Raw genomic sequence first — 17,874 nt, forward strand, 5'->3', positions numbered from 1 at the left:
GAGACAATGTTGAAAACCTTCCTGAAATCAGGTTAGGCAATATTTACTGCACTTTGTCTCCTCCTCATCTAACAGACTAGTCCTTTCTTTATAGAAAGTCATCAGGTTGGTTAAGCACGACTGAAAATCCCCTTGGTGGGATTTCCCCTCCGGTCCTTTGTGTGCCTGGAAATCATTGCCAGGGTTACTGTCTCCACCACATTCCCAGGACTGAGGTGGGGCTGGTGAGTCTGTAGTCCCCTGGGTCCTCTTTCTTGCCCTTTTTGAAGACAGGACTCACATTTGCTTTGCTCCAGTCTTCAGGCACCTCTTCCACTTGCCAGGATTTTTCATGGGTGGTGGACAATGGCCTTGCAGTGGCATCAGTTGTCTCCCTCAGCACGTGGAAGTGCATCCCATCAGGGCCCAGGGACTTAATCTGTACCCAGCCAGCTTAAGCATTCTCTAACCTGATCCTTTCTGGACTTTCCCTGCTTATTAGCCCCCACATCAATTCTTCCACCCTTCATTTTCTTCTCAGAATCTGAGATCCTGCTGGGTGATTGTTCCCATCCTTTTCAGTTTCTCAGGGGTATCCCCAGTGTTTCGAGTTCAACATGATGATTCTGTTATTTTGGTATTCATATCCAGTTTCTTTGTCAGGATGCCAAAGTACTTTCTGAGAAGCTCAGGTCACAAAGGGGGAAAAATATTTTCAAATTGGTTCTATCCTTGATGAATCTAAATGAAATGTAATGTAATTGAAGGTTGGAATTAGAGCATGTAAAGTTTGTGGAGTGTTTTGTGTTTCAAAGAGCTCTTGCAAGCAATAGAGATTGCTCTCCCAGAATTCAAAATGCAAAGTGCTTAAAATGGAGAGTACTCAGCCATGTGAATAAGGGAATTCTTTGTAATAATGGATTGTGTTTCTCCCTTGTAGATTACAACATGGTTTAGAATAATGATTTTTATATTCAGTAATACATCTAAATTCACTTGTAATTCTTAAGTTACATGTAGTACTCCATGAAAATAAATATTTCATTACCGAGTGTCAGACTTATGAGCTAATTAACATTTCAGGAATGAAAGGAGCAGTGTCATTAGCTCTGCCCATAGAACTCTGAAGAGTGTTGTTCCTCACTACTCATGTGGAATTTCCACAGCTGAACTGGATGGACAGACTTATTAACAGTTAAATGTTGGTGCTGAATGAGAGGAGTCCAATTTAGGATGAGATTGCAGAACACAAAGAAACTTCCATAAAGTCAGTTAAGGGACCCACGTGGTCCAAGTACTCAGTGGTGTGTATGTGGAGAGTCTCTGAATGCCAAGAGCATTTTTCAGTTCAATTAGCAAAATAATATCTGATATTTTCTCAGTGATGGGGAAGAACTCTGGCAGAGTATGAGACCGAGAGGTTTGAGTGTCAGCTTATGTTAAATGCTTTATCTTTTAAGGAAAGGGTTTGCAACTAAAGCAGCAGGGGTCTAACTCCAAAAGGGTAATGCTTCCAAGTTTAGATCTTTAGTGCTTGTTTTTCAGCATTCACTCTCTTTGCTTGTTTGTTTGCTTGCAGCCAACTAGTGTTGCAATAATTTTCTATGAAGGATTGAGGGGAAAATACATGGGGGGAAAAGCAGACACAGAAATTCAGGGCTTGAATTTGGCTTTTCAGTCGAAAATTGGCTTTCTACCTCCAAAACAACGTTCAAGGTAGCAGTATTTTTGACCTACTGCCTCCTGTGAGACAGCTGTACAAGCCTTTTGACAATATAAAGCACCTGGCTAAACCATTTGATGATTTATTTGGACAGTATAATATCCAACATGGTTGTTGGGGCAAAATTATATATGTCAATGAAATAGCCAAAGTAAAAGACTGCAGGCTGTCTGGCCCTCCTGGAGAACTGAGGTGTGTGATTTAGGCTTGGAAAGGTTTAAAAGGGAGGAGAATCCTGTCCTTTCATTTGGAGATTTTTCTCTGACATTTGGAATGTTACACAAATCTATCAATGGCATTTTCTTTCTGTCTTCTCAACCAGGGGTGTACTGCACATTAAAGATGAAGATTTTTCAGAGAGAAACTTCCCTGGAGTTTTTGCATGTGGATAGATAGTTCTGTCCAGAGATCCACTGGGAGCAATTTTTAATGGCAATTTTAATTGCACAATTAGACCACAGAAGTAAAAAGCCACAGAACTGTTGGGATGTAAAGTCATTTGTCAAAGGTCTCATGTTCCACTTCCAAAAGGTAGGAAATTGCCATTCAATTGCCTGTAAAATAACAGGTACAAATGCAGACTTTGTCTTTACTCAAAGAGACTTGTAGCCTCAGCTTTTACCACAGAGTTTCACTTGGGTTATTTCAAGTAAGCAAAATATTGGATATTTCTTCCCAGTTGGTTATGGAAATATTTGTTATCTATTGAAAAAAAAAAATGGCAAGCTTTATTTGCATTGATGTAAGCAATCATTAAGTATTAATGACAAGTATATTAAATTGTTGATTGGATTATTCAGGATACGTCAGTTCTTCCAGGTGGACATGCTGTACATTACAACAGACATGTTTCAGCAAGAACTAGAACTCAAGTAATATCTACAAGCTCAGAAATCCCCTAGTTTTGAATATTTAGACTGGAGAGAAATGAATGATCAGGGCGAAAAAGAAGCACAAAATGAAACTTTATCTGAGAATTTAAGCTTTGTATTTGTCTGTAATATAAAGTATCTGAAATGCTTATCACTGATCACTCGAAAGGGTTAAAGTATTTGCAGTCTAAACCTGCATAATGGAAAGTAATTTATTAATTTACATGTATTTATATGTGATAACAGGCTTTTGAGGCATATTTCTCTGATCTACAGTGCATAATAAGAATATGAAATATATATTCCACAGTCTTTGGACTTCACAGCAATAGTCACATTTTGAAGTACTGTGGCTAATCTAAAACTATACAGCTGAACAGAAAAACAAAACCAGTCCCAAATATGAATAAATGATTCGCTACTTAATATGTCAGTGTATTTTGTCAGGTTGATGACATTAGGCTCAGCTGCATTCAATTCTAAACCCTGCAATATTTGAAGCTTGATATTGTGCCTCACTAAATTTAATACATGGACCTCAGTAATAGAGGAAATCACTTTAGCACTTGGCAGTTTGTAATGCTGTGTAAAATTGACTGCCCTGCAAACACAATAGCGATAATAAAAATTGTGGTCAGTAGGGGGGTGTAATGCATTTTCCAGCTTCAGCAAAGGTCCAGATGAGATTTATTGAGATTTTGCTGTTTGGGTGAAGATCAATAGAGCTTCAGTAATAATTTGTTGTAAGGGCACCCTTCAGGGATGTGACATTTTACTTTAAAACTTTGGTAATTTTCAAAGCAGGCCCAGTGATAACAGTGTCAAGTCCCCGCGTTTCGCCAGCATGGATTTTTTGCATTCAGCTTGTGGGAGCATTTACTTTCACAGCAATTACATTTGAAATCATTCGATATATGATGCAGCCCAGTATTGATAACGAGATTCCACATGTTCTGTAACAGTTCTAATGCAAAGAATCCCAAACACATTCTTATGTTCCTCCATTTTCTCAGTTGTTTTCCTCTCTGAGCGAGGAACGTTTAAACATCAGTCTGTAATTTCTTGGTGGGTTATAATTTTCATGAATGATCTGGAGCTACACTCTTATTTTCACGACTGTAGAATTAGAAGGTTTCATAAGAAACTTATCCCTTTATCTTCCTATTGCCAGAAGCACTTTGCATAATAACTACTAGCTTGACTTAAGATATCTGTACTTCTTTTATATTTTCATAAAAGAAACTTCACTTGATGTGCCAAGCAAGCCTTCTTTTTCTGCCAGCAGCATTTGATGGACACTGCTGTTTGTAAGGAAACAAAAATTTGTCAGCACTTGCAGTTGGAATACAGGGAGTAGGTACAGCAGAACGATTTATTTTCAATGAGCATACACAAAGTAAGATTTATGACTTTTGCAGCTCAGATGACATTCCTCACATAGTTGCCGAGCTACAGCAAATTAAAGGGATCCATGAATACTGAGGGGTGTGTTTTTGTAACGAGGGAGAAGAGACAGAAGCAATAAGAAGATAATTAAGGTAACAACTTGTGAAAAATTAAAGTGTTTCTGTCTTTCATTTTTGAATCTCTGAGCATAAACTTTGTAGTTGTTAATTTAATTGCTGATGTTCTCTGTATCCCTGAAGAATATTAAGGATTAATCATCTGGTTCATTCCAACAAGAGATAAGGCCTAAGTGAATTGAAATTTTACCAATTTAACCCTCTCTCCCTCCTAATAAGACATGATTAACATTCTTCAATTAACAACACATAATTATTCTAAAGGCCTCATTGCACTTATTTCATTTTTCAGTTTAGGTTGCCCTTTGCAGGTATTTTAAAACTGAATAAAAGGCAGGCTATATTTTTCTTCTGTGTAATCGGCCACTTAGGTTCATCCAAATTACAAGAATTGAGATTTTTAACTCTTTTACTCTTTTCTGTTCCTATTAATCTCTGTGTTCATGCCCTGAAAATCGGTTTTGATTGGCTAAACATTTTTTTCAGCCCCTCTTTAAGGATAGCCAAGTATTTATTTTCCAGTCTTTACCAATCTGGATAAATTTTCTCAATTATTTGTGGCAGAACACTGATTTACAGAACTAGTAATTTCATTGAGCCCTAGAATGCAGAGCTGTTCATCTAAATATTAATGCATAATGTATTGTTTCATTTTTTTCAATAAAAGATAATGAAATTATTTACATTTATAAGACTTTGGTTTAGAGCTACACTCAAAAAATGCAGCACCTTTATGTATCCTGGTATTTTCTGAAGTGCCTTCTGATATCTTTCTGGGCAGCTAGTACACAGTTGCCTTGTGTCTCATGGATAATCAAGTAGCTGTTGGTGGGAAAGCATCATTAATTTATGGTAAAATGAGAGAAAACAAAACAAAAAAACTGGATAGGAAGAAAATAAATCTGCTTTCCTTCTGAAACCTAGGAGGTCCCTGAAGTTTATTGATTTGTAGAGTTATAGTACTAGATTTGTAGATATGGAAGCATTACTGTTTTCCTTTAAAAAGTTTTAAAAGGAAATACTATACATGCTTCCATGTATAGAATTGAAAACATTCCATATTTCTTAATCTTTTAGACCAATGAACCTTTAAATATCAATTATTTTCCATTTGAATTTTTACCCAGCAGGTGCATGATAACCATGAATATCCCTGATGTATTTGGCAGGGTTCTGTCTTATGAAAATCTGGGATGTTTCACATCCCTCCACAATGAGTGCTCTGTAAGACTGGACATCTCCAGTTGTCACTGCAGCCCCAAGTACCAACCTAAAGGGACAAGTTATCCTACTACACATCAAACAGAACTGCATTAGGGAAGAGAGTAATCAGGGCCCTCTTTCATGTTGTAAAGTTACAGGAGTTTATAGAAAACTGCTTAAATCAACTGTGATATACAAGGCTAAAGAAGCAGGAGAAATCTTACTTTCTAGAAAATACAATCAAGTATGATTGTATTTTATATATATGATCAAGGAGATGATTTTGTATGTGCCCACACATGTACATATATAAAATGTATATACCTACACATTTAAAAGACATCCAGGTTTTTGTCTTTGGGAAACAAATGAAAAATCAGCCTCTCTATGCTGGTAAAAAGGAGACTGATACTAATAGGGAACACAAATGTGATGTCTTTTCACGGGTCAGAAAAATTACTTCATAACAATTAAACATACTTATTACTTCTGTTATTTCTGGAAGTCCACGTTCACTGGCTGATCATGACAGGCAGGCAAGGGAAGGATGCCCTCAGACAGCAGTGGTTCTCTCCATTGTTACATTTTTAAAAATGTGTCAGGGCTGAATTGTTTGAAATTTTGCTCAAGAGGAAAAATACTACCAGTGGAATAATCAGCAAGTGAAATGATTTCAACCCCAGGCACTACCTGTCTCTGTGAGTTCCTGCCCCGGGTCCATCCCCCCAGCAGGCAGGCAGGAGTCTTATAATATTAATGTTAAATATAAGGAATGCCTCAGACACTGTGGTTCGTGCACCCAGACATGCAGCTGTGCTTTCTGAGGGCAGTTCACTGGTGTTGGCTGAGGAGCACAGCCTGGGCACTGCTGGTATTCCAGGAAATCCTTCAGTCAGGATGGCAATTAACACCTGCACAGCAATCACCTCGTCCCATTTCCTTCTGCATTTTCTTTAAAATACAAGAAACCAAGGGGTTTTTTCCATTTCTTTCACCTACTGTCTGCATTAGTCACTATTTTGGGGCTCATCCCCTTGCTTAGAAGCACTGATGAGCACAACTTCTCCATATGCTCACTGGAGATGTGCCACTAAAGCTCTTTGGGATGTTTCAAAACATTTTTCAGAATCTTTACTCCTTTTCATCATCCCTTCAGTTTAACTAAATCTGCTTTTTGGAATTAGCAAAGGATTTTTTTTTTTTTTTAATGAAACCTAAATTCTCCTGTTTCTGCAAAGAATGGCAAACTGTGATACACTTGTACGTGACCCTAGCCAAGGCAAGGATAACTGTGTTTAAAAATTAGCCAATATTACATAGGTAACTAGGCTGAGAGAGAGAGACCTTTCTTTAAAATAAATTAGTTGGCATAAAGAGAGATGCATAAGGAACTTCCATCATTGTTCTGCAACAGAAAGCACATGAACACTGATGATGTGCACAGGGAGAAATCCTTCTGAGGAAAATAACTTCTGATTTATTTTTTTTTTTTTAGTTTTATTTTGCTTGTTTGTTCCATAGGTGGATACAGTTTCAGATTTATCAATGAAAAGCCATAGTTAGACCACTAAATCACAGACTTAATTGCAGTTTCTGCCTTTGTCAGCTTTTGGGGAGCCAGCTGCTCTGTGGTGTGAGTAATGCTGAGGACGCTCATTAGCAAGGCAGCTGAGGGGAAGCATCTCAGAGGGTTGTTACTGACCTGCAGCTCCCACCAAGACCTACAGCACAAGCTCCAGAGCATTCTTGGATATTTTACACTTTATTTTGCCTTTTACAGTAGGACCTAATCTTTCCTGTTTGCTGTAATACTGTATTACTCTAATACAAGAAGGCAACTGCCTTGCTCTGGGAGGACTTGTGAAAATTTTCATCATAGAAGCAACCTGTGAGATTTGGTTTAATTTATTCAGAGAAACTCTACAGAGAAATCTACTAGTTAGTGAAAAAAGAAAAGCAGTTATTGTATGCTCTGTAATGTACTGTGTGCTGGGGGAAAAGAGTGAAAAAACCTGTGCTGCTGAACTGCTTGGCTACTTTTAAAAAGAGGAGGAAAGAGAAAACAAGGTAGACAATTGAATCCGTAATTCCTTTATAAAAGACTCTGATCTTGTTCTGTACCTTTCTCAGCAAACATCCTTAGATTTTGTCACTTTGTTTGTGCTGAAACAATTTCTGCAGTGCCATAGAATCATATTTAGGCTCCTTGACTTTAATGAGCTTATTTGTGGTAACAGTTCTCTTGTGGGGTAGAAATAAGCATAAGACTGTAATATTCAGTTGAATGACAGTTTGTCACACCCTTAACAATTCTGGGTTTCCTTGGCCACTGCCCTCCCCAGGTGCACTGTGTAGGGAACATCCATGTGACTATGGAACAGGGTGCACTGTGTGAGTATTTCCTCAGCACTGACACCCTCCAGATGTAAATGTTGCCCAGTCCATCACCTGCAGTGCTGTTCATAAGGGGAGTCCAGGATGAATGAAATGTGTTTCTATGATAAGTTTTGATATTAGTACAATTTATTGCTAAAGTTTAGAATATACTCAAAAAAGGGAGCTGTGTTTGGCTCAGATTCATGTTGGATCTGGATGGGGAAGACTTTTTATGAATCTTGTGTTGGGATCTACCTGCAGGACAGGGGATACTTGAATAGTTAATTCCAGATAATTGCAGAGAATTTATCAGAGTCTTTCATTGTTTTTCTTTCCCTGTGCTTGTTTATTGTCTTATTTAATTATCAGTATAATAGTCTTGCTTTGGAATATTAATGTTCTCCAGGTAAGTACTGAAACCCATGCTTACTACACTTGATTACAATTAACTTACATTACACTTAAATTAACTTAAATTACACTTAAATTTTAAGTGTGCAGTGACTGATTTCCTCTATGCAGACAGACTTCTACAATGTATATAAAGTGTGTCTCAAGTTCTGCCCTTATCACTTAAAAAGGAATTAGGAGCATTTGATGTCTTTAGTAAATTCAGAACTAAAAGTCTACTCCTGAGGATAGAAGCCTTTATGCAGTCTTTTAAAATTAAAAGCAGGGGTTGTTCTTTACAAGGAATAGCTACTGGATTCCAAGACAGTAATCTAGACACCTCTCCTTCTGGCTTGCACTGTTGTTTTTAGATGTCTCCTCTTTAACAGGTCATGCAGAACAGCCCATAGGTTTTCTCTTGGGAGGTAGGGACGAGCTTTATAACTTACAATAAGTAAGTTCACATCATTTCAAAAAGGTGCACTGCATATTTTAGCTGTTTAATTCGCTGTCATAGAATAATGTGGATGCCAAAAGCTTGCATAGTTCAAAATCAATTTGATAAACACGGAAAATAAGTTCCTAATGGATTATGTAAGCAGAAATGATTGACACAGTTCAGTGGAAGTAAAAGCATAGCAGGGAAGTACCATTATATTGTTGCCTTATTTCTTCTTCTCTGTACTTTCCAACCTTTTGACAAATCTGGAGACAGAACCTTGGGACAGACATTTATTTGCTAGCATGTAGTACAGCTGTTTATATGTTTATGTCCCTATGTTTGGCACTGCATGTCTGAAGGGTGCTGTTTACCAGTTTTTACTTGCAGACAGATCAGATGAAGAAACTTCAGGAGCTCAGGGAAATCTTCCCTATTTCTGGTACTATGAGCTTGCTTTAAAGAGAGTGTTCAATTCAAAAAAGGAAACACTGCAGTATCTTTTGGATTTCATTATTAAACCTCTATTGCCATGTGTTTTTAACATCAAGTTAATTAGCCTAAAATTAAGGATGAGTTTCTAGCCAGTCAACTGCATTATAGAGTTACACTACCTCACTTATTCTAAGCACATCAATGCTTACCAGCAAAAATGACATTATCTTCAAAATTACTAAAGAACATCATAATGCTCTGATGTTGGTCTGGAAAGATTTATGGAAAGTAGTGGTGCAGCTATATGCTTAACATTAAAAATACAAGCCATCAAACATAAACAGATGCCACATCCTGCCATATCAACCCACTTAATCTGTTTGAAACAATCTGCCTTCCAGAATCTTAAGGGCAAAGAGGGAGAAAATCTGATTTGGTCACAAAACAGGAGTCATTAACCTTGAACACTGAGTCACTGAGCTTCTTATGGTGAGCAGTGCTGCTTCATCTCCCATAATCTTACAGATCCTGTCTTGGCAGTATCTGTTGGTGATTTCCCCAAACACCAATGAAGCCATGGAGAATAGTACTGCAAAGAAAAAAGAAAAAAAAAGAGATAAGGTAGAAAGAAAAAGGAATCAAATCTTGCATTGCTGATATGCACAGCTTTTACATCAAAAAAGTTCATTTTAAACCGTACCACAATACCTGACCCACTAGTGATAAATGGAAAACAGATTCAAGAATGGGGTTCGTGGGTCTGAAATACATTTTGTATTTATTCCAGCTGTGCTGGTGAGTACTCAGAAATATATAAAACAGCTACTATTGTGGAAGATAATTTGAACAGCAAGCAGTTATGTTTCACAAGAAAAACATGTACACCAAAATATGCATATATACTTGGCAATATATATTTATAAACGTATGTGGAGTCACAATTTCAGAGTGATTTCTCAAACACTGAATGCAATCTCTAGTTCAGGGCTGTAGAAGAAGAAAAACAACCTGATAGCATTTGGGTGAAAGTCACTAATCTCCCAAAATAAAATGCATATTAACATCTTTTATCCTACAAGTATCTCTTGTTCAAAGTCAAAATGTCTTGACCTTTTAGAGACAGCAGAGAAACCTCTGTGTATTGTCATTTAGTTCATAGTTCAAAAATGCAAACTGTGTTTATGCTAGAACTGCCGAGCACATTATTCTGGCAAACTATGTATGCATTAGGTCATGCAATGATACAGCTTGTTTATACCTGCCTGCAACACTCTCCTAAATGCAGAGAAATTCAAACCTTGCATTCAGTGTTATTATAATTGATTATAGACTAAATATTCAGAGGCTTGGGTGTCATTAAGAGCATATAAGTGAGATGACACGGGCAGCATTATTCTCATCAGTGGAGGTTAATGGAAGGAAACTCATCTGATCATCTTTTCAGCAGCAGCCTTGCACGTTGAAAAGCTTTTCCTCATGCATATGTACAGTGTGACAGCTCTGAAGAGGACTGGGCTCTGGAAATGGGGAGCTGGACCATGTGCTTAGTTATTAAATACATTCATAGGACAAACTCTATCACTGGAAGCATGTGTAGGACAAGATAGCATTTCAATTTGAAAATGAATTTAGGGTAAATAGAAGGCAGTATCCCGTGCACAATACTGTTATAATATGGTGTTGCTATGGAATCAAAAGGAATTTTATGCCAACTGCAAGGCGGTGTTTTCTTTCAGAATACTTGTACATGGAATTTTTGTTAGGGCTGATAAAATCATTTTTGTTAGGGATGGTAAAATTGTGCTGAATGTGAGTGAACCCAAATTGCAGGGACCTGCAGCACCTGTGCCAGACTGAGATCAGGTGGAAACTGAGGGGAGTTGGATCCAAAGAATTCTACATCTTACCATTAATGTCGTGCACCTGATCTAAAGAGAGAACAAAATTTACTCTGTATGTTTTTCCATTAAGGATGTGTATCTTTAAAACCATCTTTCTAGCTGGAAGAACAGTTGTGGGGTTGAATCCATACTTACCTTTACCGTGTTAAACCTTTCTAAGCACTTTTTTTGTTCTTTTAACACATAAAACCTGTGTTTTAACACAGCTATTTATGTTTGCTGAAAGGCAGAATGTAGAAGTTGCCTCAACTCTTGTCTCAGTGAAACACCACTGGAAGAGATTAAATTTAATCCATGTTTTAAGGGAAATTCTGTAGCATTTAAACCTAATATACCATATTCCCTCTTAAGCTTAGACCTTTTTCTACCCCATTATTCAAGCCAACACCATTCACTTTTTTTTTAATTTATTTTCAAAACTTGCATGAAATATAAGTAGAGGACAGCACCTTTCTTTCACTCTCTGAAGTGATGTAACAGTGTCTCATGTTTTATATCAACACCTCAAGATTGTGAAATCTTGGTATGTGTTTACCAAATGTCAGCTGCTGTTTGTCAACAGTGAAATAGCTGTTCCTTTTTACTTATACAACAATTAAATGAAGTTAAACATTGGTATTAATGAATTATATAGCTTAATAGAAGTGTTTAAATTATTTCATGAGACACTCATTACCTAGGCTGGATTTTCATTATCTATGTTTTGAATAATGATGGGTTTTTTATGATTTACATCTAATGATCCGTGTTAATTTTTCTTTTAGTCAGTACACATAGGCATAGGAATTCAAAGTTCTTAAAAAAAATAAGTAAAACCTCAGCTATCTCAGTATTTGGCAGGCATGGAGGCATTACAGGAATGCTTTCTATTGTTGCTCAGCTGAAGAAAACCACAGAATTTTATCTCTCTAATGCAGTTTGGGCCAGGGCTGATTAACCAGCTATGAAACAACCAAAATTTTTATTGAGTGAATTTCAGAGGTAATTTGTGAATATGGCAATGTTTCATGGTACCTCTCTTTTGTCATGTGATGAGGATTGATCTTGTCTCAGTTATCTGTCTCTTAGCTGTGTCAACAGCCAGAAAGTGGGTCTTTAGCTTCTCTCTTAGTAAAAATAACTTCAGCATATATTGTGTTTATGAACTTTTTTAAGATTGCACGTAGTTGTTTTGTGGGGGTTTTTTTAATAGTTCTGACTAGCAAAGAATTCTTTTGTTTCTTTTGTGAGAGCAGCAGGTGAATTTCCATTTTTTTGTTCCAGCAGAAGTATTTAATGTGATATATTTTGGCAAGAAGGGGTGAAAGTAAAACATTTGTGCGTGGGTAATAGTTTAGAGGAGGTGCCTCAATTCACAGCAGGTGAAATAGTTCATGTGACTGAAGTCCATTTTTGGTGGGTGTAACACTCGTGAGGAGTCTCAGTTGATAAGTGGTTTTGCAGAGCACCACTGTCTGTTACATTTCCTAAAGAACTTTTAGCTAATTAATTCAAATACTACCAGTCTCATTTATTCTCATTAGAGATAGTAAGACTTTAGGAGTCTAGTCCTGTGTTGGTGCCATCCCCTTCTTTGAGGTGACACTGATAGCACCTGCTAATTACTGGAACTGATGTCATTATTTTAGGTGACACTGAGAGCAGCTGTGTGACACTATCAGCCAGATTTCTTGGCTTAAAACATTGTCTGTTTTTAACTGTTCACCTTGAAATTTTACCTGTTGGACATCTGCCTTAGATCTGGTTTTTTTCATTTGAAAATTGCAACCATGAAAACTGAAATGCAGGGAAAAAAATGAGTATAGGAAAAAATACTATTTTATCTCTGTTAAAATTTGCCACGGTCATTTTCAGAAATCCTCTTGTTTCATATGCTTTGGATTAGTAACCTGAAAGTCAGAGAGGTTGGCTTTTGTCACAGGGCATCCAAGGGTGTGACCTGGTCAAACGTCAGTCCTTTGGAGTGTTCAGGTTTTGTGCGCTTTTGCCAAAGTTTTGGTCCAGCTCAGCACCTGAATTCCTGCAAAGTTACTGTGAAAGGATTGCATTGCAGCCCAGGAATCACAGAACATTTTTTGCACCTGGAGTTCTGAGTTAATACAGAGGAGCTGCAGCTGGGCCTTCGAGCTGGATCTTTGAGCTGCCTTGGCTTCTTTAAACACCTTCCTTGCTTTACATCGGCAAATCTGGTGGAAGGAGATGATCCAGATGAATCCAGATGGGAGAGGATGTCATATATATCATATATATGGTGCTGATTATGTGGCCAGAACAACAGTATGGGAAGATTTCACTTCTCACATTACAACTCTGAGGGGAAGAAAATGAATTTGGTCAAAAAAAACCTGGTAAGTCAAGACTTCAAGAGGTTGTGCCTGAGTAAGGCAAAATGGAGTTCCACAGAGGATAATGTAGCTTATTGTGTTGTTTTAGTAGAGTAGTATGCTCCAGGCATTCAGGGATGCAGGAATTTACAGATATATATATATATTAAAAATAAATAAAATATACTTAAGTCTTCTACATCCTAAAATTGAAGTATTAATTTTACAAAGAAGCACTTTGTGAATGCCAGTACATATTAATTACTTTTGTGGTGTTCTATCCTTATGCCTTGTTTCTTGGTTTAAAAAGAACAACTCCTGTATTAAAACTCCATAGATATATATTAGTTTATATGTTTTAGAAATATTACCCTCTTACTATCTGTGGGTACCAGGTGGAAGAAAGAATAGTGACTCAAAATTACTCAAAAGCTTTTTTTTTGTCTTTGTTTTTCTTTGCTTTCTTTTCTGATATGTCCTATAACTGTTTTCTCCTTTCCAAAGCAGTGGGAAGGATTTGGTAAATCTCAAGCACCTGTTTGAATATTTCATAAAGGTAAGGGTGAAACTTGTCCTGTTTTGGCTTTTAAGGGACAATTATAAGATGCTGGAAAATGTCCCTTAGGTTTTGTACCTGTGACAGCCAACTGAAAGAGCTAACTCTGCCCTGTAGAGTTTGGATTATCTTGCATGCACAAATCAGTTTTTTATAGGACTGTATCACTTATTAGAAAATACTTGGCTGCATACAGTCATCATAATACTGTGCTTACAAGGCACAGCAATTTTCTGTTCCTCCCAGAAGCCAAGGGAGGATGTTGCCATGGCCTACAACACTCAAGGAACTGTGCACTCTGCTAAATTTTTAATGTCTGCTTTATCAAATAGATGCTGCCGTTATTCTGTGTGAAAAAAGCAGTTTAAAAGACAAAATGTAGAAACTGTTTAGTTGTTGTTTTTTTTTTCCCTGGAATTATGGCAGAAGCAGCCTTAAACTGTGCTTTCCACAGAGTCCTTCCCTGAGCAAAGCTGAACTGAGCAGGAAGGAGCCGTGTTGATGTTTCATTGCTGCCAATATGAGTGGAGAGATCATTGTCTTGGTTTTCCAATATTAAAGCTGCTCTGCTGTTCTGTGATGTACATATTGCCTTGGAAGAAAGGAGATGACTTTTTGTTTAAGTAGGTTAATAGGTCCCATGGTTTCCAGGGCTGGGGTTGTTTGGGTTTGGGTAGTGAACTTATAAAGGCTTCCTTGTTTCAGCAGCACAGCAGGCGAGACAGGTTCTCCCAGTGGCACTGACATTTACTATAACTTGTGTGTGTGTATCTATCTTACAGCTTCAGTGGTCTGCTCACCAGAGAGTTCAGCTCTGCCAAATGAGCACTTTAGGTTTGATTGGAAGGCCTGGGTTATTATGGATACACATTTGCTTGGCTGAAGGGAAAAATCTAATGAGAAACAGAGAGAGCTGTGTGTGTGTGTGTGTGTGTATGTAGAAACTTTATATCTGAGAGCATTGCTGCTTTATCTGGGAAAACCTGTTTTCCTTCAGAGCCCACATGAAAACTGAAGTGATGTTTATAGGCACAGGCTATGTGATCTTGTTCTCTCACAGGCAAAGATAGTGGGTTTTACTCTAAATTATATAAACTGTGCTCAAACTCTTGTGTGAACATCCTTGCACAAAACATTGCGTGCACTAAACTTTTTAAAAAAATAGGGCAAAATGCTCTGCTTTTCGTTTCTTACACGTGCTGTGTAAGCAGAGGGTGTGTTTATAATGTTAGACAAAACTTATATTTTACATAGATAAGTGAACATCCAGATTTGTCATTGATCCCAGGTTTTTCTTATGTTGCTACTATGTACCTTTATCTGATACATCAATATTGGATTGTTTTAGTGATTAGGATCCATTTATTTTACAAGTTTGGTAGAGTTATTAGTGTTGGATATTTTTGAAACACTGATAATAATATCCTCTATGTGCACTTCCAGAAATAGAATCTTGGGAATGATTTGTAAAAGGATTTGGGAGAGAAACTGTTTGTGTGTTAAAATTGCAAATTGATTCTGATTAGAGTTTTGACACAGTGAGATTCATTAATGTTCAGAGAAAATGCAGTGTCAATATTAAGATACAGAAAAGCTTTATTATGAAAACTTGGAATTTCTAATGTCGTTTCAGTGGTGATGTAGTTATTTATTTATTTATTTTTACTCTTTTATGCTCTGGTTTTAAAACCTTGACTGTGTCTACATTAAATTCCTTTAAAATAAAATTAAGCCTTCAATTTTCTCTTTTATAATGTTTTAGGGTAATATTTGAATTGAGAAATTAGTTTAAAAGATGCCAAGAACTAGAAGAGTGTTCAAAAGTGCTTCTGCTAAATTACAGATTTAAGACAGTGCCCTTTATAAGATGTTTTAACTTTGTCAGCCCTGAAGTACCCAGGCAGCTGGACCAGGGAATCCTTGTAGGTTCCTTCCCAGTGAACTCTTCTATTCTGTTCTGTTCTATTCTATTCCCTGCTAGACATTGTGTTTTTCCTATTTTCACTATTATTGCAGAGGAATGAACGTGCTGCATAAGCTGAGCAATAGACTAGTCAGCAGCAACTTGAACATCTGACTTACTGCAGGAAAATGTGTTTGCATCATTCTAACAGTTATGCTGCTGCTTGTTGCAGTTTATCCCATTAACAAAGTGTGGATGTTTCTCTGAGCAAAGCTACTTTAAGGTTCTAAAATAAAAGCAGACACCTTTCCCTCAGTGGCCAAGCAAGGAAAGCCAGGATAAATCATGAAAGTAATGGGGTTTTTTACTTTCCGAAAACAAAGCAACTTTTTTTTTTTCCTGCTCCATAACGAAGAGTGTCATGATTGATTTCAGAGTAAAACAAGTCAATTAGCTGAGAGCACAGAGGTTGTGCAAAGATGGTTTGGAGCTAAAGGAAGTTCAGGGCAGGGATTTGAAACACTGCCCTGCTGAATGTGTGAAACTTGGAGGAGCCTCATTCCCTCTGTCCATTCCTTAAGGATCTCTGACAGCAACAGTGCTGTCACATGCTTTCAACTCCCTTTCTGTTCCATCCCTATCAGTATCATATTCAGAAAGCTATGAAGCTGCTTTAGTTCTAAGTCTCCAGATTTCTTGTCAGCCTGTCTGGAAAGCAGCAAAGGTTGAGGGAGCATTTAAAATAATCCATCTCTGGATGACAGGTGAATAAAGAAGAGATTGAATGAGTAGAGAAAGGTGTAGACTAAAGGAGAACTGTAATATGGCACTTGGAAAGAGGAGGGGAAGGGATAGACAGGATGAGAAAGAAAGCAAGAGGGGAATAAAAGCAAGAAGAGAAAGGATATGTCAGACTTAAGAATAGAAAATATAGCAGGAGGACAGAAGATGTTACAGGGGGAATGTAGGGAAATGTGTGTTTGGAAAAAGAAGTAGGAAGTGTTACAGTTTCTCTGAGACTCTCCCTGCTGAAAGAATGAAGATGACACAGCATGTTTGTACACACACAAATACTGTCTCTGCTGCAAGGGATTCTGTCCCCAACCTTCTCTTTTGAATGAGCACTGGGGAGTGAAAAGTGTAGAAAGGAGAAGGGCATTACTTCTTTAATGAGGGAGAAAATGCTTTCTGGAAATCCTGACTTCTACCTCACCTTCATGTGTCAAACTCTGTATTTCTGCTGTTCTCCAGGGAGCTTCCACGGAGTTTTGCTTCTGTATAATGCACGGTCCCTTTATTAATTCTAAAAGTTGAGTGGTAGAGATTGGAAAATGAGATGATAGGAATAGTATCTTAATTAGCATGCGTGTATTTAATCTGTTTACTCTTACTATTCTTTACTTCTGAAAATAAGGAGCATTATTTTTAAAAGTATTGACATTAATGATCCTTATTTGGGTATATTTTTGCCATATCCTTGGAGTTAGTACTCTGCTTTGTAAAAATCTAAGTTTGGAATCAGATCAGGGAGTATGTTTTCAGTTGTGCTGTAAGTTCTTAGGTCACTTCTTATTCTTTAGATCTCTTATCATTTTGAGTAAGGTGATTTCTTTGTAGTGTAGTTTGCAGTTTTTGTAAGGTATTTTGAGACTGAGATAAAAGCCTAATACTGGGGAATTTTGATTTTCCTTTATCTTCTAGCTGGAATCTATACATTCACCTTTGTAATTCCTTGGAAAGGTAACTTGAAAATATTTTCTTCCAAATTTAGCCTGCATGTTAAAGAAGAGAGGGTTAGTATTTTCCAATAAATAAATTAAGATTACTGGCAGCAAGCAAAGGTGCTGTTATACTGTACTACAGCTGTAACACAAATGTGAAAGCATCCAAGATAAGGACAGCTGTTTATCTTTTTGTGATGTTAATTCATAACATGTAACTGGAGCCAGATAAATAAGACCAGGCATCAGTGCTGTGCATCAAGTTCTTCACACAAGAACCAAAAAATGCAAGAGCACAGAGGGTGCAACGATCAGCTCTGCAGATTGTGTCAACTCTGTGTGTTACTGAGATCTCATCTCAAACCTTTCCTAAGCAGTAATGTGCTATCTCCTGATTAAAATACTACTGAGTACTGGAGGTATTCAGGCTTCTCTGCCATACTTAGGTTTGTGTTCTTTATGTGTGTCAGAATTCATTTCTTAAAGAAACCCCAACAAAACAACAGTTTGTCTCTTTCTGCTGGCAGCT

At 37.3% G+C, this 17,874-nt stretch overlaps 1 protein-coding gene across 24 annotated transcripts in view; it reads left to right on the forward strand.

Annotated features, from left to right (window-relative positions):
• RBFOX1 (RNA binding fox-1 homolog 1) overlaps positions 1-17,874 on the forward strand; it is a 1,156,483-nt gene that overhangs the window by 820,432 nt on the left and 318,177 nt on the right. The window lies entirely within an intron of this gene.

This window comes from Pipra filicauda, unplaced genomic scaffold, assembly GCF_003945595.2.
Source record: "Pipra filicauda isolate LSUMZ 115617 unplaced genomic scaffold, ASM394559v2 scaffold73_size2923735_pilon, whole genome shotgun sequence".
NCBI classification, from domain to species: domain Eukaryota; kingdom Metazoa; phylum Chordata; class Aves; order Passeriformes; family Pipridae; genus Pipra; species Pipra filicauda.